At 44.3% G+C, this 25320-nt stretch overlaps 1 protein-coding gene across 1 annotated transcript in view; it reads left to right on the top strand.

The window, feature by feature from the left end:
* LOC148773694 (uncharacterized) overlaps positions 1-25320 on the top strand; it is a 1710192-nt gene that overhangs the window by 1382986 nt on the left and 301886 nt on the right. The window lies entirely within an intron of this gene.

Raw genomic sequence — 25320 nt, 5'->3', positions numbered from 1 at the left:
CCCCCACTATCCAAGATGACCTAAATGCACACATGTGACCGAGGCAGGCGGCATTATGCCCCCACCCTCGCCAGTGTCCCCATCCTCATTCCTGAAGCTTGTATTTCGCCTTCCATGGCAAAGAGGACCGTGCAGATGTGGTTACGTTGAGGACCTTGAGATTGGGAGATGATCCCGTGGGCCCAGTGGCATCAGAAGGGTTCTTTAAAGAACTGATAACCTTCTCCTGCTGTGCTCAGAAGGGAGCTGTAACAATGGGAGAATTGTCAGTGTTGTAGCTTTTCTGGCTTTGAGGAGGAGGGGATATGAGCTAAGGAATGCTGGCAGCCTCCCGAAGCTGAAAGAAAATTCTCCCCAACAGCCTCCAGAAAGAATGCAACCTGCCTGGAGGTGCTTTGATTTCAGTTCCATGAGATTCATGGCAGACTGCCACTATACAAAATTGTAAGATTGATATATTTGGAATTAGGTCTTCCCCGGTGGTTCAGCGGTCAAGAATCCGCCAGTAATGCCGGAGTTGCAGGAAATGCAGATTCGATCCCTGGGTGGGGAATATCACCTGGAGGAGGGCATGGCAACCCATTCCAGTATTCTTGCCTGGAGAATCCCATGGCCAGAGGAGCCGGGTGGGCTACAGTCCATGGGGTTGCAAAGAGTCTGACACGACTGAAGTGACTTAGCATGCGTGTATATTTGCAATTATTTTCATCGACTGTGTTGTTGGACACATGTTATGGCAGCAACAGGAAATGCAGTGACGTACCGTTCAGGTCACCCCATGGTTCAGTAGGTGTCTGAGCTATGATTTGAACTCAAGTGTTTTTCACATGACAGAGTTGATGTAATTTTCACTAAACTTCATTCATGGTTCAGTCCTCTTTTCTTCTTCACCTTCTTATCCTTGAAGCCATTGCTATCTGATAACTCTCCCTCGACTTCCTCACATTTCAACCCATTGTACTCATCACAGGTACATTATTCTTCCTAAAACACTGCAATTATTGATGACTTTCAATGACCCCAGATGCTCAGTCGTGTCTGACTTTTTGTGATCCCATGGACTGTAGCCCACCAGGCTCCTTGTCCATGGAATTCTCCAGGCAAGAATATTGGAGTGGATTGCCATTCCCTTCTCCAGAGGATCTTCCTGACCCAGGGATCAAACCTGGGTCTCCTGCTTTGCAGGGATTCTTTACCGTTTGAGCTACAGGGAAGACCTTTCCATGAACCCTGGGCCTCGTAAAGGAAGCAGACAGGGTCTTACCTGAGAGTCCAGTGGTTAAGACTCTGCCTTCCAATGCAGAGGTGTCAGTTGGATCCCTGATTGGGGAGCTCAGGTCCCACATGCCTCAGGGCCAAAAAACATAAAATAACTACACTATCATAACAAATTAAATAAAGACTTTAAAAATGGCCCACATTAAAAAAAAAAAAATTCTTTAGAACAAAAGGAAGCCACATGGTTTGACCCTCTGTATTTCTCTCTAGAATTCTCTCTCACTTTAATCATGGATTCACCCACCCTCTAGCAAAACTGGAAAATGATTTCTCATCCATTCCCACCATATGATCCACCTCTGAACTCCTCCCCCCTTTTTTTCTTACTGATTCTTCTCTCTGGCATGTGTGTTCCCTGACAGCTAGTTGAAATGCCACCTTTCCTTGGAGTCAGAGTAATGTCTCTCTCCTTTGATCCGTTCAAAGTCACCTGCAGCATTATCATGGTAGGCATAATTATCAAGATTATCTTCATAACCGTCACCATCTACCGATTATTTAGTGATGACAATGTGCCCGGACCCGATGCTTCAGCCCTTTTTGTGGATTATCTCACTCACTGCTCACCCATGTGAAGAGGACCCAGCAGTTCTCTCATTTTACAGAAGAGAAACTGATTACCTTATGACAAACTTTAAACTTCCTGATGTAACGTGAACCTGGTTCAGCTGCTGAGATCCTGAAATACCTGAAACCAATGTCCACCATAATATGACTCCCGGACTCAAAGAAGAATTTAATCTTTTATATAAGATCACAATACAGCTGCCATCTTGTTGAGCTGTTTTTTTTGTTTGTTTGTTTTTTCCCTATTAAATAATCCCCTTTTTGGCTGCTGTTAAATCATAATGCTGATATTCTGTCCCTTGTACAAGTCTCCAATGTCTGTTAAATGAGAGCAGAGGCTGGGACGTGAATCAGTTTTCTATCCTATTTATCTTGACGAAAAATTTAAGAGATTATCCACCATTTGGAGTTGGCACGGCGTAATTATGTAGATTATATGCACAATTCTCATCCAAATTCCATTACAGAGAGAAGAAGAGAGATCTAACCTCTCTCATCACATGAAAAATTTATTTTGGACCTGAATGGGAAGAATACCTGTTCCAGGGCAATTCCAAAATATTTCTGTGACATTCCTACAGTTGTTTCCATAGGCATTGTGTTCACCAGGAGCGTATTTACTAAGCGAGATGCATCCCCTCACAGTCTCATAGGGTTCCTTCCCTCTTCTCTACTGTGCCAGCTTTCTGTCAATAACTGCTACTGTTTTCCCATATAGTAGCAACATGGCCACCAGGAGCCACAGGGTGAATGATACCCTCCCAGCAGCTACACTGGCAACAGTTATAAAAATGAAGTTCCAGAGTCTCCTCTCATTTGACCACTTTGGGGTGTGGTCTGCATCAATCGCTGGGGTTGTTTGCACTGATTGGACAGTCAGTCCATATCTCTGCCTCTGGAACCCTGGGTACCATGAGGCAGGATGGGACAGAAGGCAGTCCTTGGAAGCAAGAATGAGGAGTTGTTACCACAAGTTGGACTGCCTGGATCAAAGCACAGGTGTCACTATAGGCAGAAGTATTTGGTGAAGAGAAAAATAACAAAATGACATCGAGGCATTCTGAAAGATGAGTCGGAATATTTGGTAGTAAATCAGGCAGGCTGTGGGTGAGTGTGGAGAAGATGCTATAACTTTCAGATGACTGATATTTTGGAAAACGGTTGTCCCTGTGGATTTTAATGTGTTTTGTTGAGTGGCATAATTGAATGTGTTTGGAAGCTGTTGAATTAAATAAGTTTCCTTACTGTTAGATTGCTTAGACCCCTTAAGAAATCAACATGTATATTATGAAACTCCAAGAATGGGATATGGAATGATATGCACTGTATACTTTTCTTGGAAACTTCTCTCTCTCTCTCTCTATGTATGGTGGGGACTACCCTCCCAAATGATTGTCACTGTGTCCAGATTATAGCAGGTACTCAATGAATACTCATCACGTGCATTGGGAACTGTGATTCGATAACTGTGAGTCTCCTCCCTACATCTTGCGGCAAAGATAAATGGCATGTCTCCGATGTCTTTGTTGCAGTGCCCTATTGAATTGGTTTCTTTGTTTTCCCTGCTTGAAATCTAAGGGTGTTTCTGGGTGAACATCTCCATGTGCCTATGGAGTTATGGGAGGAGATTGGTTATGTGAAAATGGCAAGCAGCAGGCTGTTCTTTAGATGATTATATTGCATAGACTTTTCAAGAGATGTCCAGGCACACTCTGATCTGATTTCTGACTCTGTGTGCATATAAACTGACAAAGACGTTTACCTTGCTTGAGGTAATTGTTGCATCTAGAAAACTGAGAAAATTGAATTAAATTATAGGGCGAATACACTGGGGAACTCATTATTAAATAAAATTCTATTTTACCTATTTTCATAGAGAGGGGAATTATTTTGTAAAGGGAATACTATCCTCTAGTTCTCACGATGGATCATTTAAAGGTGAGCTGCACAATATCAGTAGGTACTTCTATTATAGACACATGATGATCATTTAATTAAACAATTGATAGTCATAGTATGAGTTTTTATCTCTGTGCTAAGTGAAATATCTTTGACTTTATCTTAGAGATTTTCTTTGGGAAGAGAAAGAAGTTTTAGGATGGCACCTCCTTTGTGTTATACAATGAGTATTGTTTTATATTGAAGCTGAGATTCACTTTCTTCCTAGTTAAAAAATCCTTTTTCATCCTTTCTGAAATAAATATGATCTTTGAAATTAGATTTGATGTAAATCCAAATGTAATGAGATTAAGTTTTTCATTGTAGCCGAATTAGATGGAGAACTTCAAATATTTATTTGAGGTTTAATTTGAGTAATTTAGGAAAACACTGAGCTTCCTCATTCATAAATGATAATTACTTCTCTTCATCAAATACTGTACTCTGTTCCCTTCTGCAATCAGTGCAGTCGTGTTCAGATACGAACAGTTTTATATCTCCAAGGCGATTCTTTTTTTCATATAACTTCCTTGGGTTGCTTAACTTATAAAACCTTTAGAAATAGAGTTTGCTGTGCCCGTGTTTTGGAGTGTTTAGTTTTATAAGGGGAAAGAGGTGAGAAGTAGAATAGCATTTACATTGATTTTCTTTAAGGCTGTGCTCTACTGAGAAATAGTATTTTGTCTTACTAAAGCACATGTTTAAGAAATGGAGATTGCTGTCTTGCAAAACTCCCAAAATAAACTCCAGCAGCTTAAAGTGCCTGTAGCCTCTAGTTGATTATAATTCTACACTAAATCAAAAGTGACTGCTTTTAAAAACTTCCATAAAGAAAAGCTTAGGCATTTCACACTCTGGCTTGGTCCATGCAAGATTCTTCATTCCCTTCCTTTTAGAGTTTCCTCCAGGTAATGGAAACATATATATGTGAGTTCCATGAGGATGTTTAGGGGTTGACTAGAGTCATCAGGCTCCTAAGCTGGTGGTGACAAAACTGTAGTCACCACAGCAGCGGCTGCAACAGCAAAGAAGATCTTAGTTTTGCCACATTTGTGTCTTTGCCCACCAACTTTATTAATGACTCCTGACTTTGCTTATTGGACTTGCCAGAGAACTTAATAGTAAGCGTTCTCCTGAGCAGGAATCTTTTGAGTGCAAGTGACAGAAACCTACTCAAAGTAACTTAGGCATCAAAGGAAATATATTGGTTCATATGAAAAGTATCAGGATGATACTGACTTCAAGAACAGATGAATCCAGAATCTCAGCTTTATCCCGAATCTAGTGTTTCGTGACTTGAATTTGTTTTTCCTTGTGTAGCCAGTAGCTTACCCCTGAATCAATTGCTGTGATGGATGATTAGAATGTATTCAAGCACCAAACCAAGGTTATTTTCTCACTTGGGAGCTAAAGAAAGAGGGGTGACCCATCTAAAATGGAGTTTGGGGTGATCCTTTATTCAACAGACAGTGTTATCAACAGCAGACATGGAATAGACACCAGGCAAACCACCATGACAGATGTCTGTTAAAACACCCGACCTGGAAGGTGTCCCTATAGACTGACTTTCAGCCATTTCCAGGGGTGCCAGACTGATCCCAGATACTAGTAAATCAATTCTAATCAAGTGTGAAAGTTAAAGTGCTAGTTGCCCAGTCATGTCTAACTCTCTGTAGCCTGCCAGAGATTCTCTGGGATTCTCCAGGCAAGAATACTGGAATGGGTTGCCATTTCTTTCTCCAGAGTCAAGTGTAGGATACAACCCAAAGGCTAAAATTTGCTTTCTGTTTAGGAACCAGAGTCCATTGGTCCATGGTCCATATTTAATGACTGTGTCCTGATGGATCATGTTTCTCAGGAATGGAATTTGCTAGAATAGTCTCTTCTCACACAGAACACTGAGTGTGAATTTGGAGTGATTTCAGCTCTTTGGAGATTATAAAATATGCATTTAATTACTTGTATATTAGGAGCTGGAAGCCAGAAATTCACTTAGGTTTCTTCCAACTCCCTTAAAATTTTATTTTCCCTCTTGCTCCAGTTTGACAATTGGCTCATGTAAATAATTTTAGGTAAAAAACCCACAGTGTTATTACCTAAACAAAGTTCGTGGGGGTAAACCGTGTGTTCATCTAAGCCAGTTTATCTTCTCTGAGATTTATGAGAAAGTGGGGAAACCCACATTCATCCCTAAGTGCAACTTTCTTTTCTTTATTTTAGAACAGAATGAATGTTTCAGCTACATAAACTTGAGATGCTTAAGTAAGACTGTTCCTCTGAAGTCCTCCTGTGGCAGCCATAACCCAAATCAGTTCAGTCAGTGTCTCTCCCTTGGCTGGACCCTGGCTTTCCCCATGTGTTCGTACCACGCGCTCTTTCTTTTGTCTCTTCAAATGTTTGTTTGCTCTTCTGAAGTCATCATCATCAATTAATATTTGCCGAGGACCCGTGGGGTCTAGCCTGCCACGTCTCCATCTGTCATTCACCAGTGCAGACGTGGTGGTCCCACCCCTTTTGGGTTTGAATCACATTATTATAAACTATTTTCAGCATCCCTCACCTGCCGTCTTCCAAACATTCTCAGATCCCACACCTCGGTTCTGCCCTGTTGCTCTCCTCCGCAATTTCACTTTCCCAGCATTACACAGTGGTGAGAAATGTATATCCCATACTCCAGTATTGAACTCCCGGACTGCTACATTCAAGTTTATATGACGCTGGGGGACTTCGGGGACCTTTCTGACACATTTTCCCCCTTCATCCATAAAACAGGTGTCCTGAATTATAGTATGGAGGTTCTAGGGCATGGGAAGGATAGCTGTGAAAATTAAATGAGGTTAAAGGTTGAGAGAGTTGGACCATAAAGAAGGCTGAGCACTGAAGAATTGATGATTTTGAACTGTGGTACTGGAGAGGACTCCTGAGAGTCCCTTGGACTGCAAGGAGATCAAACCAGTCAATCCTAAAGGAAATCAACCCTGAATATTCATTGGAAGGACTGATGCTGAAGAGCCAACACATTGGAAAAGACCCTGATGCTGGGAAAGATTGAAGGCAGGAGGAGAAGGGGACGACAGAGGATGAGATGTTTGGATGGCGTCACTGACTCAATGGACATGAGTTTGAGCAAACTCCAGGAGTTGGTGATGGACAGGGAAGCCTGGCATGCTGCAGTCCATGGGATCACAAAGAGTTAGGCACAGCTGAGCAGCTGAACTGACTGACTTTTTGAAATGTAGTTGATTTACAGTGTTTTGTACATTTCTGCTGTACAGCAAAGTAATTCTTATTATGGGGCTTCCCAGGTGGTGCTAGTGGTAAAGAATCTGCCTGCCAGTGCAAGAGACACAGTTTCGATCCCTGGGTTGGGAAGATCCTCTGGAGAAGGAAATGGGAACCCCCTCCAGTAGTCTTGCCTGGAAAATTCCATGGGCAGTGAAGTCTGGCAGGCTACAGTGCATGGGGTCACAAAAGAGCTAGACAGAGCTGAGCATATATATATATATATATATATATATATTTGTGTGTGTGTCTTTACAAGCATATATATATATATGTATATATATACACACACACATTTTTTATATTATTTTTCATTATGATTTTTAAAAGGATTTTTTTAAGTTTTTTTAAAATTTATTTATTTTAACTTTGGCCACATCCTGAAGCAGGTAGGATCTTAGTTTCCTGACCAGAGATTGAGCCCTCACCCACTTCATTGGAAGGCAGAGTCTTAACCACTGCACTTCCAGGGAAGTCCCCTTCATTATGATTTATCGCAGAATATTGAATATAGTTCCCTGTGCTATACAGTAGCACCTTATTTTTATATTCAGTCTCTATATATAATAGTTTGCATATGCTAATTTCAAACTCCCCGTCTATCCCTCCCCCAGCCCCCTTCCTCTTCTTTCAAACTTGCTGTGCGGAACAGCAACTAAAATAAGATTCTCATTAATGATCATGGTGTGTAAGTATTTTTCTTTGTGCGAGGGCAAAAGCTTCAGAGAGTCAAGACAGTGCTGCTCGTCTTTGCAGGAGAAGCCTGGTTTTAGAAAGCCAAGCCATTTGGCAGTATTAACCAAGTTGATTTCAGCACATTACATAATGTGCTGATAGCCCGTACATGCTGACTGGTCAGGCACTTGGGTAATAAACACCAAGCAGGCGATATGTCATAACAGACAAATGGGCTCTTTAAACTTACAATGGGAAAAAGTGTTTTCATTGGCAAGGAGACTTATCTGTCAATCAGCCTTTGCCCCACTCTAATTATGGACATGGCACTGAGTTGATGTCTGGGAGATAAAAGGAGCCATCAGACGTGGCCCTTGCTCTGAAGGCGTTTACAGCCAGGTTGGGAAAATGCAGCATAAAGAGATGAACACATGGTAGAGGAAGACCCATCATGGTTGTGCATGAGTGCCAAACGAGGGGCCCAGGCTCTGAGTATAGTTATTCTGCTGCTATCCTTCAATGTGGGCTCAAAGGTGATATTGAATTGGTGGACAGGTACAAATCATTCTGAGTTATTGAGTCAAAACATAATTCGCCCTGGGTCCCTGGAGTGAGCTAGCTGTCATAAATATTTTCGGGGTATCCTTTCTTCTCTTATGATTGGCAACAGAAGCTTAAGACCTCTCTCTCATCATCTGATTTTCTCCCTTCCCCACCCTGGCAGTCCCGCATAAACCAAACAGGCACCTGGAAATTCTCCCAAGGTGTTCTCCCAAGGTGATTTGTTTTGTTAGCAGAGCCACAGATGGGGAGTTACTCAGTTTTTTCATTTTGGTTGGGATGTTGGAAGAGCCCCACATCCATCACCTGCCTCTGTCCCAAGCCTTTCTCTCAAGAAATGGACCCAAGGCTCTCTGGAATGAGAAGCAAGTACATCCGTGAAGCGTGTATTAAAAAGTGACCGTAAGTGATTTCCTGAAGTTCGTCACCTGCTAAGACAACACCTGAAACTCAGACTTTCAGTATTGCTTCATGTACCATATTTTCTACACAGTGCATTCACAAGTGATTAAAAGTCATAGTTAAAAGACTTCCCTGGTGGTCCAGTGAAGTCCTCAAGTAAGTCCTTAGCTAAGACTCCGTGATTCCAATGCAGGGGGCACAGGTTCGATCCCTGGTGAGGGAAGATCCTGCCTGCCGCTTGATGTGGCCAAAAAAAGAAATACAAACAAGAACAACAGCAAAAACAAAAAGAAAATTTCTCACATGACACTTAAGGAAAAACATAATTAGAGGCAATAGAATTTATGACTCATCGAGCATTGCAGTGAGGACTTGAAGGCATATTTTTAATCCTCTCAACATCTTCTTTGCTTCGTTTACTAGTCATGTCCTTGGACTCCTTAAGTCTTGTTGTAGACTGGGTGTTGTCAACATGTATCAGGATTTCCTTCCTGTTTAGGGCTGAATAACTCTCCATCGTGTGGGATGTACCATGTTTTGTTTATCTGTTTATCTATAGGTGGACACTTAGGTTGCTCCACCTTTTGAATATTGTGAATAATCCTACTATGAACACAGATGGCCAAGTAGATATTATTCTTAAAAAAAAAAAAAAAAAACCAAAACTGCTTTTTAAGTTTTGTAGAGATATTTTATTGGCCAAAAGTTTGTTTGCTTGGGTTTTTCCATAATAGGGTACAAAAACCCAAACAAACTTTTTGGCCAACTCAGTATAATTGCTGTATAGTATTGTGTAAATTTAAGGTATACAACATGTTGACCTGATATGTCTGTATACTGCCAAGTCATGACCACTGTAGCATCAGTTAACACCTTTTCCTGTGACATAATTACCATTTCCTTTGTGTAGTGAGAACATTTAAGATTTCCTCTCTTAGCAGTTTTCACCTGGATAATGCGATGCTATTCACTATCATCACCTTATGCTTAGATCCCCAGAATTGTGAGTCTTGTAAGTGGAGGTTTGTACCCTCTGACCGGTATCTTCCCGTTTCCCCCCACACCTATAGCTTCTAGTCACTGCCACTCTACTCTGTCTCTCCCAGGTCAGCTTTCCTGTTTTTCCATATAAGTGATATCCTACGGTCTTTATCTCAGACCTTCTCCACTTAGCATAATGCTCTCAAGGTTCATCCAAGCTGTTATAAAACAGCAGGCTTTCCTTCTTTCTCGTGGGTAAAAAGCATTCCTTTCTATCCGTGTCCACGCCACAACCTCGTCACCCATTCATCTGTTGATGGACATGATTGTTTCCATAGCTTGGCTCTTGTGAATGACATCCGGCCAATGTGCAGCTATCTCTTTGAAATTAAGGCAGATGCTATCTTTAATCCCATTCTCTAGATAAGAAGACTCAGCTCCAACAGATCAAGGGACAGGATTGGTAACCAAGCTCGGATCTGTCCAGCTCAGGGTCCAAGCTCTTGACTTCTGCTGTGTCTGTCAGCTTCCTGCTTTTACAGCTGTGGTGGGGTATCCTGAACAAGGCTCTCTCATGCCCGAGGCTGTGGGGAGTGACGGCTCTTTCATGGAAACGTTGCTCTGGCTTCTCCCTTCAGCAAAGGAAATTATCAAGGCTCCATTGCCCTCTTTTGATTTGAACCCTCTCTGTTCATACCTCTTTCTCCTCCAACTTCTGTCCATTGCTCTATGTCCACCTGTTGAATTCCTTTGAGCTGAGGAAGCCTATCATGCCCAACACTGCCCTTACTCTTCTAAATTCTTAATCCACATAAACTTCCTACTAACCAGATGGGCAGGTTTGTTATTAATGCCATCCTGGGTTGTGTGTGAGACGATGAAGGTGCATGTGCGTGCATGCTAAGTTGCTTCAGTTGGGTCTGACTCTGTGTGACCCTATGAACTGTAGCCCTCCAGGCTCCTCTGTCCATGGGAGTCTCCAGGCAAGGATACTGAAGTAGGTGGCCACGCCTTCCTCCAGGGGATCTTCCAGACCCAGGAATTGAACCTGTGTCTCTTGTATCTCCTGCATTGGCAAGTGGGTTCTTTACCACCGAGCTACCTGGGAAGCCCAACGCAGTTGCACAGAAGCTAGAAATCTGCCTAGGTTCACAGAGTGGTGGAGTTGAACCCAGAGTCTGTGATCCACACCACGATCCATGCTGCCTCCCGGCCTGAGAAAGGTTCAGACCCAACTGTAGATGCTGCATGGCTCCAGCCAAACCTGGACCGGCCTGGCTGAGGTGGTGCTGTCATGCTGAGTCTGCTCTCTCCATCTCCACCCACTTGCTCTAGCTGGGCTGAGGTCTTCGCAGTTCACAACATGCCAAGTAGCAAACCCGGAGGCCATTGCAGCTGCTTCAGTATTCTACAGCCCTCTTGGGTCTGGAAGCTGTTGGAGGCAGACACTGCAGACCATTTGTCTAATAATATGGCTGCTCTTTCCTCCACCTAGCTAGAGCCAAGACAGGGGGTGGAGGAGGAGAAAGAAAGAGAGCGTGGGGAGAGGGAGAGAGAGGCTGCCTACTGTCTCTGTATTTATCCCAAATCCATATATTATTTTGGAACATTCAGTATTGCAGAAATATGCGAAGGGATAAATCACTCCTTTTACCATCTGGTCTCTGAGAACCTTCCCAAGAACTGTAGCTTCATTTAATTTTGTTGTGTTCCTTTCTCAACCTTTTTGTGCTTTCCATCATCTTTTCTTGGCTGCGTTTTTGGGGTTTGTTTTGCCTTCAGTTGCTTGCTCCTTTAGCTGTTTCTGCATTTTACTTTCTGAAAAAGAAATACCAGCTCTCACTCATCAGCGTTCTGCCAGATTCTTTATTTGGCATGACACTACCTCGTGCCTATTTTCTTTACCTTCATCTGGAGCCCTGGAGTGATGTGTGGGTATTTTTCAATGCCCCAACCAGATGCACCAACCGGCTTGATGGTCGGTAATGAGGAAGCGGTAGCACCCCTTAGTCTTTGAATTTCTTGGCAGTGCCTTCATGGCAAATGTTTCCATGGGATGAGCATGGTGGACCAAGCCCAGGCATTGCTACATGGTTCCAGAGTCCTTTTAAATGAACAAATTGGTTGGCACTCATCTAATGGGACTACAAGTCCAGTGAGGTTACTTAGCATGTACTGGTTTCTCACTGTCTGAGTAGGAGATTACAGGTAAACAAAGGAAGAAGGCCACAATGATGACATATTTAGATAATAGATGGGGGTTGGACAACAGTATAAACTCATATTTAGCTTCTTATGGACACAGATGGTTAAATATAGAAATATCTATAGAGATGTCTGTATGCACGGAATGTGTGTGCTGTGCTCAGCCGTGTTCGACTGTTTGTGACCCCTTGGATTGCAGCCTGCCAGGCTCATCTGTCCATAGGATTTTCCAGGCAAGAATACTGGAGCGGGTTGCTATTTCCCCCTCCAGGGGATCTTCCTGACCCAGGGATGGAACTCGTGTCTCCTGCATTGGCAGACAGATTCTTTACCACTGAGCCACCTGGGAAGTATACACAGAATAGTATATGCACATCTTTCTGCTCTGTCAGCTCAGAGGAGCTGGAAGCAATGATACCCCAGCAGCAATGAGCACACTTGGCACCCAGGTCTTGGTTTCTAATACCATTCTTTATTAAAGTGACAAGGAACGACTGCTTTTAGGACTGGGGTATGAAATATACAGAATGAGCCTAGTACTGAGCACCTCAGAGTTCAAGAAAATAAAGAAATGCTCAAAACAACATTAACACAAGCACCATGGTGGAATACGCCTTGTAAATGAGAAATGGAAGATTTCTTAACATGAGTTAGATGAACAGTCACTGCCACTTTTCACTTATTGAAAACTTGGGCTCATGCATCTAACGGCTAACTTAAATACTGCCTTTTGTGAAGGGCTTTGAGCTACCTCTCTTTCTGTCTCTCCTGTGAGCAGGTGAGACCTGAATCCCGTTCCTTGGGTTCACAACCACAGTGACTTCCCTGGGATCTCACAGCCCAGTTTTGAAGATCAGGACAACTTGAAACAAGGAGAGTGAAGAATAAATCACATTTCCAAGGAGAAAAATCAAGTTGTTGCAACTCAATTATTAATGCGCAGAACTGTTATGTAATGTAGCAGCCCAATTAACAGGTGTCTCTTGGGGAATAATCAAGGCTTAATTTGGCATGATAATTAGTAACCTCCCCTCCCAGCTTTGGATGGGGGCCCCTGCAGGACAGCCTGATGGCTGGTAATGAGGCAGTACCACTTACTTTGCAGCCGTGTTAATTGTGTCTTTCTGTGCATGGGGACAAGACAGATTTACCTGTTTCTAGATGCTGAGATGTGCCACTGGTCTAATAGAGTTGTGCTCATTTTCTGGTCTTGCCAACCCTGGCCTTGCTGAAGGGCAGCGCTCTTAGACTTTTGAGATTTCTTTAATTGGCAGAGTTGTTGTAATGGCTACACTTCAGTCTGGTGTTTTTTTTTTTTTTTTGATAGACTGGGTGGCAGAATTCCAGTTTTACAAGACATATGGCCAGGGTTGACATATTCAAAACAGGAAATTGTCCTGCTTTGTGTGTCTGTGATAATGGGTGACCGCAGTCACCGTGGCATAGCTGTCTATGACCTCTGTGTGTCCCAGGGCATACCTGTTTGTTGCAGTAAAAGAGTAGATGGGTGCAGAGTCACAGAGAGCAAAAAGCATGGCCGATCACAACAGTGTTTTATTCTTACCAGAAAGAGAAAAAGGAAGAGAAAGCACAGAGAAAAGGAGAAAGAAAACTACCACGACTCACCCAGGGATGTTAACATTCTGGTTTGAAATCTTTTCAGTTTTACACATACATATACAGGTCTGCATATTTATCACTATTGACTTAGGTATGGTTTCTGTTTGCAAAATTGGATTGGTAACATGCATATTATTCTATTAACATGTTTGCTCTTGTTATGTGTGTGTCCTCAGTCATGTCCGACTCTTTGCAACCCCATGGACTGTAGCTCGCCAGCCACCTTTGTCCATGGAACTCTCTAGGCAAGAATACTGGAGTGGCTTGCCATTTCCTACTCCAGGGGAGCTTCCCGACCTAGGGATCTTATGTCTCCTGCATTGGCAGGTGGATTCTTTACCACAGATTTTGAACAGAGTCCACCCTGCCTTTTCTTAAACTGTCTTTTTCTGAAGTTTGGGAGCCACTGATCTTCGCTCCAAGAGTTAAGCTGATATATGTGCATTTCCCCCCTTTATTTTCCCTAAAATCCTTTATGAAGAACCATTTTCCTTGAACTCTACTTGGGAAAAGCTTTGAGCATCTAGATAGCTTTCCTGTTTTTATTTTCTTCAATTTTGTTTCACTATTATAGACATCACAACAGTGAACATTCTTACATAGGCATCTTTGCTATATCTTATCCCTGGGCTTTCCTGGTAGCTCAGTGGTGAAGAATCTGCCTGCCAATGCAGGAGACACATGTTCGATCCTGGGTTGGGAAGATCCCCTGAAGAAGGAAGTGGCAACCCAGTCCAGTATTCTTGCCTGGGAAATCCCATGGACGGAGGAGCCTGGTGTGTTTGCAGTCCATGGGGTTGCAAGGAGTTGCACATGACTGAGCGGCTGAGCACGCACACATGCACTCACATAGCTCACCCATAGAAGAGGTCAAAGGGTACGGCTCTTTGAAGGTTTTGGACTCACTTTGGGGAACTTACCTCTCCTGAAGGTCTGTGCATCCACAATCCCACAGGTACATCTGAGTCGCTTCCTCCCTTTGCTGCTCTGATGTATATTTTTTTAATTCCAGGTTCTGCAACTTTAGTGGTGAGGCAGGAAGCCAATAGAGAAAGTGTATTAAATTCTTATTTATGATTTCAATTTGTATCAGCCTTTGCCTTCCCCAAGCTCGAGGCAACACTTGGAGAACATCAAGCTTGTAACTCTTAGCTGTGCTGATCTGAGAGAGGGGAGGTAGACAAGATGGTTTAAGAGTGCTGGACGGAAGGAGCGTGGTACCCCACAAAGTAAAGTCAGGAACAGAAGCAGTCCGGGTGGTTGAGGATCATTTGAGGCACTTTTGAAAAGCCTAGGTTCAGAAGGAAAGCTCTTTTTTTATCCTCCTCTTGATTTCCTCTTACATGCGTAGAACACAAGATCACAGTGAATTTGCTGCTGCTGCTAAGTCACGTCAGTCGTGTCTGACTCTGTGTGACCCCACAGACGGCAGCCCAACAGGCTCCTCTGTCCCTGGGATTCTCCAGGCAAGAACAGTGGAGTGGGTTGCCATTTCCTTCTCCAAGGCATGAAAGTGAAAAGTGAAAGTGAAGTCGCTCAGTCGTGTCTGACTCTTAGCGACCCCATGGACTGCAGCCTACCAGGCTCCTCCATCCATTGGATTCTCCAGGCAAGAGTACTGGAGTAGGGTGCCATTGCCTTCTCCCACAGTGAATTTACGTGTGTTTAATTTTTTGGCATGGCACAGCAATGTGTTTGGTTCACTTCAATCACTCAGTCATGTCCAACTCTTTGCAACCCCATGGACTGCAGCACACCAGGCTTCCTTTCCATTACCAACTCCCAGAGCTTGCTCAAACTCATGTCCATCAAATCAGTGATGCCATCCAACCATCTCATCTTCTGTTGTCCCCTTCTACTCCTGCCCTCAATCTTTCCCAGCATCAGGGTCTTTTCCAATGAGTCAGTTCTTTGCATCAGGCGGCCAAAGTATTGGAGTTTCAGCTTCAGCATCAGTCCTTCCAATGAACATTCAAGACTGATTTCTTTTAGAATTTACTGGTTTGATCTCCTTGCAGTCCAAGGGACTCTCAAGAGTCTTCTCCAGCACCATAGTTCAAAAGCATAAATTCTTCAGCACTCAGCTTTCCTTGTGGTCCAATGCTCACATCCATACATGACTACTGGAAAAGCCATAGCTTTGACTAGATGGATCTTTGTTGGCAAAGTAATGTCTCTGCTTTTTAATATGCTGTCTAGGTTGGTCATAGCTTTTCTTCCAAGGAGCAAATGCCTTTTAATTTCATGGCTGCAGTCACCATCTGCAGTGATTTTGGAGCCCCCCAAAATAAAGTCTGTCACTGTTTCCATTGTTTCCCCATCTATTTGCCATGAAGTGATGGGACCAGATGCCATGATCTTAGTTTTCTGAATGTTGAGTTTTAAGCCAGCTTTTTCACTCTCCGTATTCACTTTTATCAAGGTGTTCTTTAAGTTCATCTTTGCTTTCTGCCCTAAGAATAATGTGTGTGTATTTAGATATTTTTGACAGTATGCAGGATCTTAATTCCCTGACCAGGTATTGAACTTGTGTCTCCTGCAGTGGAAGTGCAGAGTCTTAACCCCTGGACCACCAGAGAAGTCCCTTTTTCTGTGTGTTAGCGTTGGGCTTCCCTGGGTGGCACAAAGGGTAAAGCGTCTGCCTGCAATGCGGGAGACCTGGGTTCGATTCCCAGGTTGGGAAGATCCCCTGTAGAAGGCAATGGCAACCCACTCCAATCCTCTTGCCTGGAAAATTCCATGTCCATGGGATCGCAGAGAGTCGCACATGACTGAGCAACTTCACTTGCTGCCCATAGGCACCTGGCCGAGCAGGTAAGTTGGAGCAGAAGACCAGCCCCGTCTTCTCTTACCAAGCCCTCCTCTTCTGGTGAGTCTGCCCTATAGAGCCCCCTTCTCAATGAAGCGTAGTAGTTGTCTGAGCCGCAGGCACCCTGAGGGTGATCAGAAACAGACCTGCATGCAAACAAGCAAAAACCACTGTCTTCCCAGCTATCTTGAGGCCATCATCTATTTTCTCACTTTCCTCTTTTTATTTATTTGTTATTGGTCAGTTGCTAAGTCATGTGTGACTCTTTGCGACGCTGTGAACTGTAGCACCCCAGGCTTCCTTGCCCTTCGGCATCTCCCAGAGTTTGCGCAAACTCATGTCCATTGAGTTGGTGATGCCATCCAGCCATCTCATCTTCTGTCACCCGCTTCTCCTCCTTCCTTCAGTCTTCCCCAGCATCAGGGTCTTTTCCAGTGAGTCAGCTCTTTGCATCAGGTGGCCAAAGTATTGGAGCTTCAGGTTCAACATCAGTTCTTCCAGTGAACAGTCAGGACTGATCTCCTTTAGAATGGACTGGTTGGATCTCCTTGCAGTCCGTGGGACTCTCAAGAGTCTTCTCCAGCACCACAGTTTTAAAGCATCATTTCTTTGGCATTCAGCCTTCTTTATGGTCCAACGTTGCTTTTTAAAAATTACTTGTTTATTTTTTGGCTGTGTTGGGTCCTTGTTGCTGTGCGAGCTTTTCTCTAGCTGTGGCAAGCAGTGGTTACTCTCTAGTTGCGGTGTCCAGGCTTCTCGTTGTGGGGGCTTCTCTTGTTGCGGAGTACGGGCTCTGGGGTGCAGGCTTTCATAGTGGCAGCTCCCAGGGTCCAGGGCACAGTCTCAATAGTTGTATCACGTGGGCTCGGCTGCTCCATGGCCTATGGGATCTTCCTGGACCAGGGTTCAAATCCGCGTCTCCCACATTGGCAGGCAGATTCTTGACGACTGAGCCTCCTGTCACTTTTCTTCAATGAGGTATGAATGAACTTCTAAAATGATACGCTCTTGTGGCTCATTTTTGGAAAAACATTCCTTTCTCCAACCACCACCCAGCAAGAGCCTGTTAAGATCTTTCCACCACATTCCTCCTGCCCTACCTTGGACAATTCCACACCAAAATCCACCACACGCCCCCCAAAACGATTTAAGATGCTCTTAATTGCTTTACTGGAGGGAAATAGAACACCTTTTAAGCCAACAGCTGAGCGATTTGCTGTGACAATTCTGCCACTGTGCATTCACTTAATTTCCAATTAATCAAACATTCAATAAATCATTAGGATAATTACACCTGCTCCCACCCTCTGGCCCCAGCACATTAACTCAGCTCAGGCACCCCCTGGACTGGCTGCGGGGAAGGTGTTCATTTGTCTGCCCTGGCTGGGTGCACACCCTGGCTCCCTGTGAGCCTTGAGAAGTGACGGGTAAGAAATTGTAATTATTTCAGGCACCGCAAGTTTGCTCAGATTCCTTCTTCTCTGCTTCTCACTCCAATGCTTCCTCAACAACTTAAGCCAACATCAGAGAATCCTAGTAGCAGTGGCTGGTTAATTTCAGCAAGTTTTTTTTTTTTTAATCATTTTTATTTCCCCGACTGTGCCTCTTTTCTAATTACACCATCTCCCCAGGTGAGCGATAATTCCCTCATCACCATATATCTCAAGCACAGATTATTAAAATAATATAGCTGATGTCATATAAATGTAACAGAAAGTATCTTAAAGATGCTTTATTGAAAGCTGGTAAATTGGTTCAACAGATGAATGTTTTAAGGCCTGTTTTTAAAAGGTTGCACAAGTATAAACCCACTGAATTACTGCTACAGTTTCACACGAGCGGATGCAATTATTTTAAGCATCTAACTGTGCACAAGACAGATCTGAAAGAGAAGGAGCTAAATTCTCTGAGATTAATTAAAGGGTTTCATTTGGCTCTTGATTTAAAAATAAATTTCAAGCATGCATCACGTGTTATTCTCTTGAAGAATTTGCATTACAGGGTTTTTTTTTAATATATGTGTATATATGTATAAAAATTACTGAAAATGTTAAGCTTCATGAGCTCTTCATACAATATAGCCAGCAGCTCATAAAAAAGAAGAGTTGACCTGTTGTTGCCACAGCTTATTCTCCTGCATATTTCTTTATACTTTTCCATTTGTGAAAGGTATTAATCTTGAAACTCATTTCCAAGGTAAGATGGTGCATTTACATGCATTTCCCGTAAGATTGCTCTCGATCCGATCTATGCCCATTGATTTAATTTCTTCTCCCTCTCAGAGCCAGTGGTGCTGAAGGGTTTATGGTAATTACAGTGTTGTGGGTTTCAGTGGAACGGCTCCCTGGTACCTTGAGTGTGGGTTTTGATTCTCAGGAAGCTCACTCAGCCCCGGAGACACTGAGGGGAGCATCTCCGAGGCTGGGGGCACAAGGTGGATGGGGAAGGTTGCTGGCTGGTACACAGCCTGGAGGCACGGGGAGGCTGGAGAGAGGACGGCCCGGGGCTACTGGCCAGATGGATCACCATTCTAAGGGGCCCCTTTAAGGTGAATCACTTGGCAGTTTTGAGAGTTGGCAGACGGTTCAGCCACCTGTGCTCATCGTGAAATTAGATACAGGAACCTAGGGGTCTGAAATATGCCGCTCACCCTTTGAGGGATGGTCCGGTGATGCAGGAGGCGATATACCTAGTAAGATCGGGGGCAGAGTGGGCAGGCAACCGTAGCCCATTTAAATATCCTGGGTTTTGAGTTGTGCTGACCAGGGTTCAAGCACTCCAAACCAGAATGCTCATCGATAACAGCACTGCCCAATAGAACATGATGTATATGTCATGTTAGTTTTTCTAGCAGCCTCGTTCTCAAAAAAAAAAAAAAAATGCAAAGAAACAGGTGAAAATCCATTAAACACCGTGCTGCATTTCCCTGTAGTTTATTATATGTGAGGTATTATGTCAGCGTGTCATCAATATAAATGTGAAAGAGACAGCTTATGTTCCTTTTTGCATTTAATTCTTTTAACTACCATTGTGAATTTCAAACTCCCGGCACTTCTCCATCTGGACCAGCCATGTTCCAAGTGTCTGGGAGTCACCCACCTCCTGTGGTGATGGCTACCATATCAGATGGTGGTACTCCGGGTTGGGGCTTCCCAGGTGGCTCAGTGGGTAAAGAACCTACCTGCAGTGCAGGAGATGCAGGAGACGCGGTTTGATCCCTGGGTCGGGAAGACCCCCTGGAGGAGGGCATGGCAACCCACTCCAGTATTCTAGCCTGGAGAATCCCATGGACAGAGGAGCCTGGTGTGCTATATCCATAGGGTCACAAAGAGTCGACACGACTGAAGTGACTTAGAATGCATGCACTTTAGCTTATATATAAGTAGAATATTCCCAGCAGCAAGTGAAGGAATCTAGCTTCAAATAAGCTTCAGCAAGAAGAGACCATTTGATTTCAATGTAATTGGATCTAGAGACCCACATGTTGCCTTTGGGAGAGCTGCCAACCTGGCCTCAACCTAGCTCAGCACCCAAGCCTCAGGCCAGTGCCTTCCATGGCGAGATGACATACTTTAGTCATTCATTCTTGAATTCATTTATTCAGAAAACTTTGAAGCCTTGCCATAGGGTAGACACTCGATAACAGGCACTGCAGTCAAAACATTGGTATGACTAAAAATACACCCACGTCTCTGCACCTCTGCATTCCACTTCCTTGGTCCAGACATCATTTTGCAGGTGGGCCTCTCCAGTCTCACGTTCTTGCTCAGTTTTGCTTGTCTCCAACTCATCTTCTGCCCAGACCCGAGGTTATCTTTCCCTTTCTCACTTACAACTATTGACTTAAAAAGTACAGTCACAACCCGAAAGTAGCACATTGTTTTATTTGGTGGGAATTCTTAGGACTTCAAGCCTGAGAGGCAGCATCCCACGTAGCCCTGAGAAATTGCTCTGAGGAGGCAGGGGAAGGAGTCAGGTGCTAAAAAAGTTTGCAACAAAGGGGGCAGGTAGTCTGAACATCAAAGATGATTGTTAACAAAGGAAAACCGGATAGCTCAAGTTAAGGAGTTTAGTTTTCTATGTATGGGAAGATGCAAGCATCTGGGCTCACTGAAATCATCCCTTTCATATGTATCCCAGTTATCTGGGGCCGGCTCCTGCGTTTTCACATTCCCTGTCCACAGCAAGCCACCCTGCTTGATAGCTGTTAGACCGCAGGTATTTTTCTCCTTCCTGAATTCCCGTAGGGCTCACCAACTCACACCAGAGGGCTGCATTTGCTGATGACTGTGACATCCTTGCTTACCGATACGGAAATAAATACTCTGTTTCACACAGCTCTGATCACATCACTCCCCAGTTTTTCAGGAGTAACCCCCCCTCCACCATTGCTAAAGGAGTTGAACCCTAAAGGCTAGGAAGAATCTTCAGGACCTTGCCCCTGCTAACCTCCTCTTTCTCTCACCAAACTCCTTTAAACCCTAAACTCCAGACCGGGATTTCTCACCTTCAGCAGTATCAGCGTTTAGTGTCGGGTCACTCTCTGTAGCGTCCTGCGCTGGGTCGAGCAGCAGTATGACTTCCACCCACTAGAGGCCAACGGCACCCCTCCCCGGCTGTGACAACCCCAAACATCCATGGACATTGCATGTGTTCCTTAGTGAGCAAAGCCCTGCCCTCACTGAGAACAACAGCTCCGAAATAAATAAATAAATAGAAATGTCAGTTTCTCAAACATACATTGTTCTGCCTCATTTGCAGGCTTCCGTACCTTTCTTCGCTTCAGTTTTCTGATCCACCCCCTTACTCCTAGCTGGTAACCTCTGCTTACCTTTCACAGCTGAGCCCTACCAACTCCTTCTATGAAGCTTTCCTGACTTCTCCCCAGCTAGAAGGTATATGGCAAGGTACTCATGTTCCGATAGGGTAGGGGAGGGGGAGATTCATCCTAGAGTGGTGCAGAGATAGGTTTATGGACTTTGAGACAGATTTCATGTGGTGAACGTGGTGAGAAATGGACTATTTCCTGCCATATCAGCAAACAAAGGGTGTGACAGTCATCAGGGATTTCAGCCACCCCTGAAGGTGAGCGGGTGAGCCCTGGGGGAACTCAGGAAGGAAAGAATACTTTCCTTCTAGCAGTGATCAGACTGTGGCCACTCCCCATGGTGAACCCTCAGGAAACTCAGGATGTGAAAACACAGGATACTGGCCCCAGACAACCGAGGTGCAGATCAAAGGAATGGTTTGAGAGAGCCCAGGCTCTTGCAACTTCCTGTACACAGAAAAGCACTAAATTCCTTAACTTGAGATATCTGAGTTTCCTTTAATTAACAATAATCTTTTGATGTTCTGACTTCCTGCCTTTTGTTGCAAAACCTTTATATAACCTGGCACCTCCCTCGCCTCCTCAGAGCACTTCTCTCAAGATTACTTGAAATACTGTCTTCTGGCCTTGAAGCCCTAAAAATTCCCACCAAATAAAACATAACTCTCAACTTTTAGGTTGTGTGTGTGTGTGTGTGTGTGTGTGTGTGTATATATATATATATTTTTTTTTAAGTCGACCATGCATAGGACGAGGCCACCTCCCTGATGGTTCCGTCAAGTCCCACTTGTACAGCCTTGAAGCAAGGATTCATATAAAAGCTGTATATTGGAGAGGAAATCCTTGCAGTGATGGTGGAGGAATGGTGAAGTGACAAGGGGAAGAGAGGGCAATGGGCAGAGTTTGTTTTTATCAAGCCACTGACCATTGTGTGTAGCTGGAGTTTAATCCCGGTATAGGAACACATGGAACTTGTATAGGCACAAATTAGATTTATCCTACCTAAGGGCAGGGGAGCTGGGGTATTTATACCCCAACTCTGTTAGTCATTGGTTGAAGGATAAGGCTTCTCCAGCGTACCTTGTAGCATCCAGCAAAAGAAATTCAGACATTGAACACGAACACCTGAAACGTCAGGCCATCAAGCCCTGACACTGTGACAATGAAGGGATATGCTTGAGGCATATCCCCCCATGTCTGCCCCACACAGTGGCTCCAAGGTTGGGCGTCTACACAACTGTGAGATGGACAGTGTGTGCCATTTTCAACACAGAGGAGCTCATCAGGAGAGCTGACCTCTTTCTTAGAGTAACAAGTGTTGCCTCCTTGGGAGGCTGCCTTTGAGATTCTGGTGGCATTTGAACTAAGGTCTCTTAGTTGAACTAAGCCTCCTTGGGAGGCTGCCTTTGAGATTCTGGTGGCAGTTGAACTACGGTCTCTAGAAGGCAATTAAGAGTGAGGAAGCCAAGAGTGGAGACCGATTGCAGCTGAAGGATCTCGTTGTGGAGGCATCTTTGTGGAGGTGGGCACTGATGTTGAGTCACTGAGTTGTGTCTGACTCTCTTGCAGCACCATGGATTGTAGCCCACCGGGCTCCTCCATCCATGGGATTTCCCAGGCAAGAATGCTGGAGTGGGTTGCCGTCTCCTTCTCCAGGGGATCTCCCTCATCCAGGGAATGAACCCATGTCTCCTGCGTTGGCAGATGGATTCTTTACCACTGAGCCACCAGGAGACAGTTTTTGTTCAGTCGCTCAGTCACGTCTGACTCTTTGCGACCCCATGGACTGCAGCACGCCAGGCTTCCCTGTCCATCACAATTTCCTGGAGCTTGCTCAAACTCATGTCCATTAAACCGGTGATGCCATCCAACCATCTCATCCTCTGTCATCCCCTTCTCCTCCTGCCCTCAGTCTTTCCCAACATCAGCATCAGTCCTTCCAATGAATATTCAGGACTGATTTCCTTTAGGATTGACTGGTTGGATCTCCTTGCAATCCAAGGGACTCTCAAGAGTCTTCTCCAACACCATGGTTCAAAAGCAACAATTCTTCAGCGCTCAGCTTCCTTTGTGGTCCAGCTCTCATATCCATATATGACTACTGGAAAAACCACAGCTTTTACTAGATGGGCCTTTGTTGGCAAAGTGATGTCTCTGCTTTTTAATATGCTGTCTAGGTTGGTCATGACTTTTCTTCCAAGGAGCAAGCATCTTTTAATTTCATGGCTGCAGTCACCATCTGCAGTGATTTTGGAGCCCAAGAAAATAAAATCTGTCACTGTTTCCATTTTTTTCCCAACTATTTGCCATGAAGTGATGGGACCGGATGCCATGATCTTTGTTTTCTGAATGTTGATTTCCTTTGAGAGGGACTGGTAAAGATGGAAGAGATAGGATGTATAGGGGAGGGGATAACTGGAAAAGGTTCTGTAACTGGGATTAGCTTTGCCCCTACCCTGAAGTCTGTGTGTGGCAATGGGGAATGATGGATGCAGAGATGCCTGCCATTTGGAACCAAGCCACAACAATTGCAAATAAAGAGTCTCACAGACACTCCTCAGAATGAATTAAAGGGGCTAAACCTTATTTCTCTCTCTCTCTCTCTCTCTCTCTTACACACACACACACACACACACACACAGACACACGGAACAGGGAGCCTTTTCCTGAGGCAATGCAGGAGAAAGTTTTCATCTTTTTATAATCCTGTTCTCCTGAATTATATTCAAAAGTGATTTAGAGTGTGGGACTGGGGTGAGGAGGAACAGATGAGGCTAGTGATTTTGAACGAGCTACAGCTTTATCTTAGTGTGTTATAAATATGTGGTGCTACTCAACGTAGCAAGCCATCAGGTTAACAAACAAATGATTGCCAAATTTGTAATTGGCAAGGAAGGAGGTTATAATCTGTAAGGAGCTTTGTGTCCTAACCAATTTATTCTCTAACAGGACTTCATTGCCTCTGTCACTGAAAACTCCCAAGGAGTCTTAAGAGCTAAAATCCCAGGTTGGCTGAGCTTGGTTTCTCTAGCCTCTTTCCTCTTTTTTATTTTGGCTTCCTCTCCCACCCAGATAAGACACTTGGAAAACCCATTTCTTTAAAATGCTGCTGCTCACCTGGGCTAGTAATGCCTGGCTTGTTCTTTCTGGGTGGCTTTTATCCTGAGAGGTGGAAAGAAGGTAATTCCATGGCGGAATTCATTTTAAATCCTTGTAGGCTATGCAGAATCAGGAAGTAAAATGGTGTGTTTCATGGGAACATTAACTAATACCATCTGGTTTTATTAACAGAATATGAGAGTGCCTTGGGATTCAGGTTCCGTCTGCTACCTGTCTCCTTGGTCCAGCAGGTAATGCAGGTTCCCTTGTCATTCAGCTGGTAAGGAATCCACCACAGTGAGGAAGACCTGGGTTCAATCCCTGGGCTGCGAAGATCCCCTGGAGAAGGGAAAGGCCTGCACTCCAGTATTCTGGCCTGGAGAATTCTGTGGGGTCGCCAAGAGTCAGACACGACTGAGCGGCTTTCACTTCACTTCACCATGCACAGTTGGCCAGAGTTCCAGGGCCTGACTCTAGGAGCCGCCATTCACCTCCCAGTCTACACGAATGGAGCCACTACAGTTGAGCAAGCTCACCCTGCTCAATTGTATTGTTACATGGTAGTCCTGGTGGAAAGATGAGTTTGTGTGTGTGTGTCTGCTTATTTTATTTTTTTGGAGTTAGATTGCCACCTAAGTCACTTCAGTTGTATCTGACTCTTTGTGACCCCATGGACTGTAGCCCACCAAGCTCCTCTGTCCATGGGATTCTCCAGGCAAGAATGCTCAAGTGTGTTGCCGTGCCTCCAGGGGGTCTTCCCAAGCCAGAGATCAAATCTACATCTCTTGCCTCCTGCCTTGGCAGGCAGGTTCTTTACCACTAGCACCACCTGGGAAGCCCAACTGTCCAGAAGCAAATCCTACCAAAAAGAGTGGCCACTGGCAGTTTTCTTCATTTTTGAAATGGGGATTGTAATACTCTTCCTCATAGCATTGTTTTTAGAAATGATGCAGGAAATTTCTTTTGCATTTTCTTTCCCCTTGCCTAGACTGCTTACCCAGGCAAACTGCTCTTCACTTTTATAAATCCACCTCAGATACCATCTTCTTGGTATTCCTGATACCTGACAACTTCC

The sequence above is a fragment of the Moschus berezovskii genome, chromosome 27, assembly GCF_049115385.1.
Source record: "Moschus berezovskii isolate FMDL1 chromosome 27, NW_MosBer_1.0, whole genome shotgun sequence".
In the NCBI taxonomy this organism is placed as follows: domain Eukaryota; kingdom Metazoa; phylum Chordata; class Mammalia; order Artiodactyla; family Moschidae; genus Moschus; species Moschus berezovskii.
This window is presented reverse-complemented; position numbering and strand designations above follow the sequence as displayed.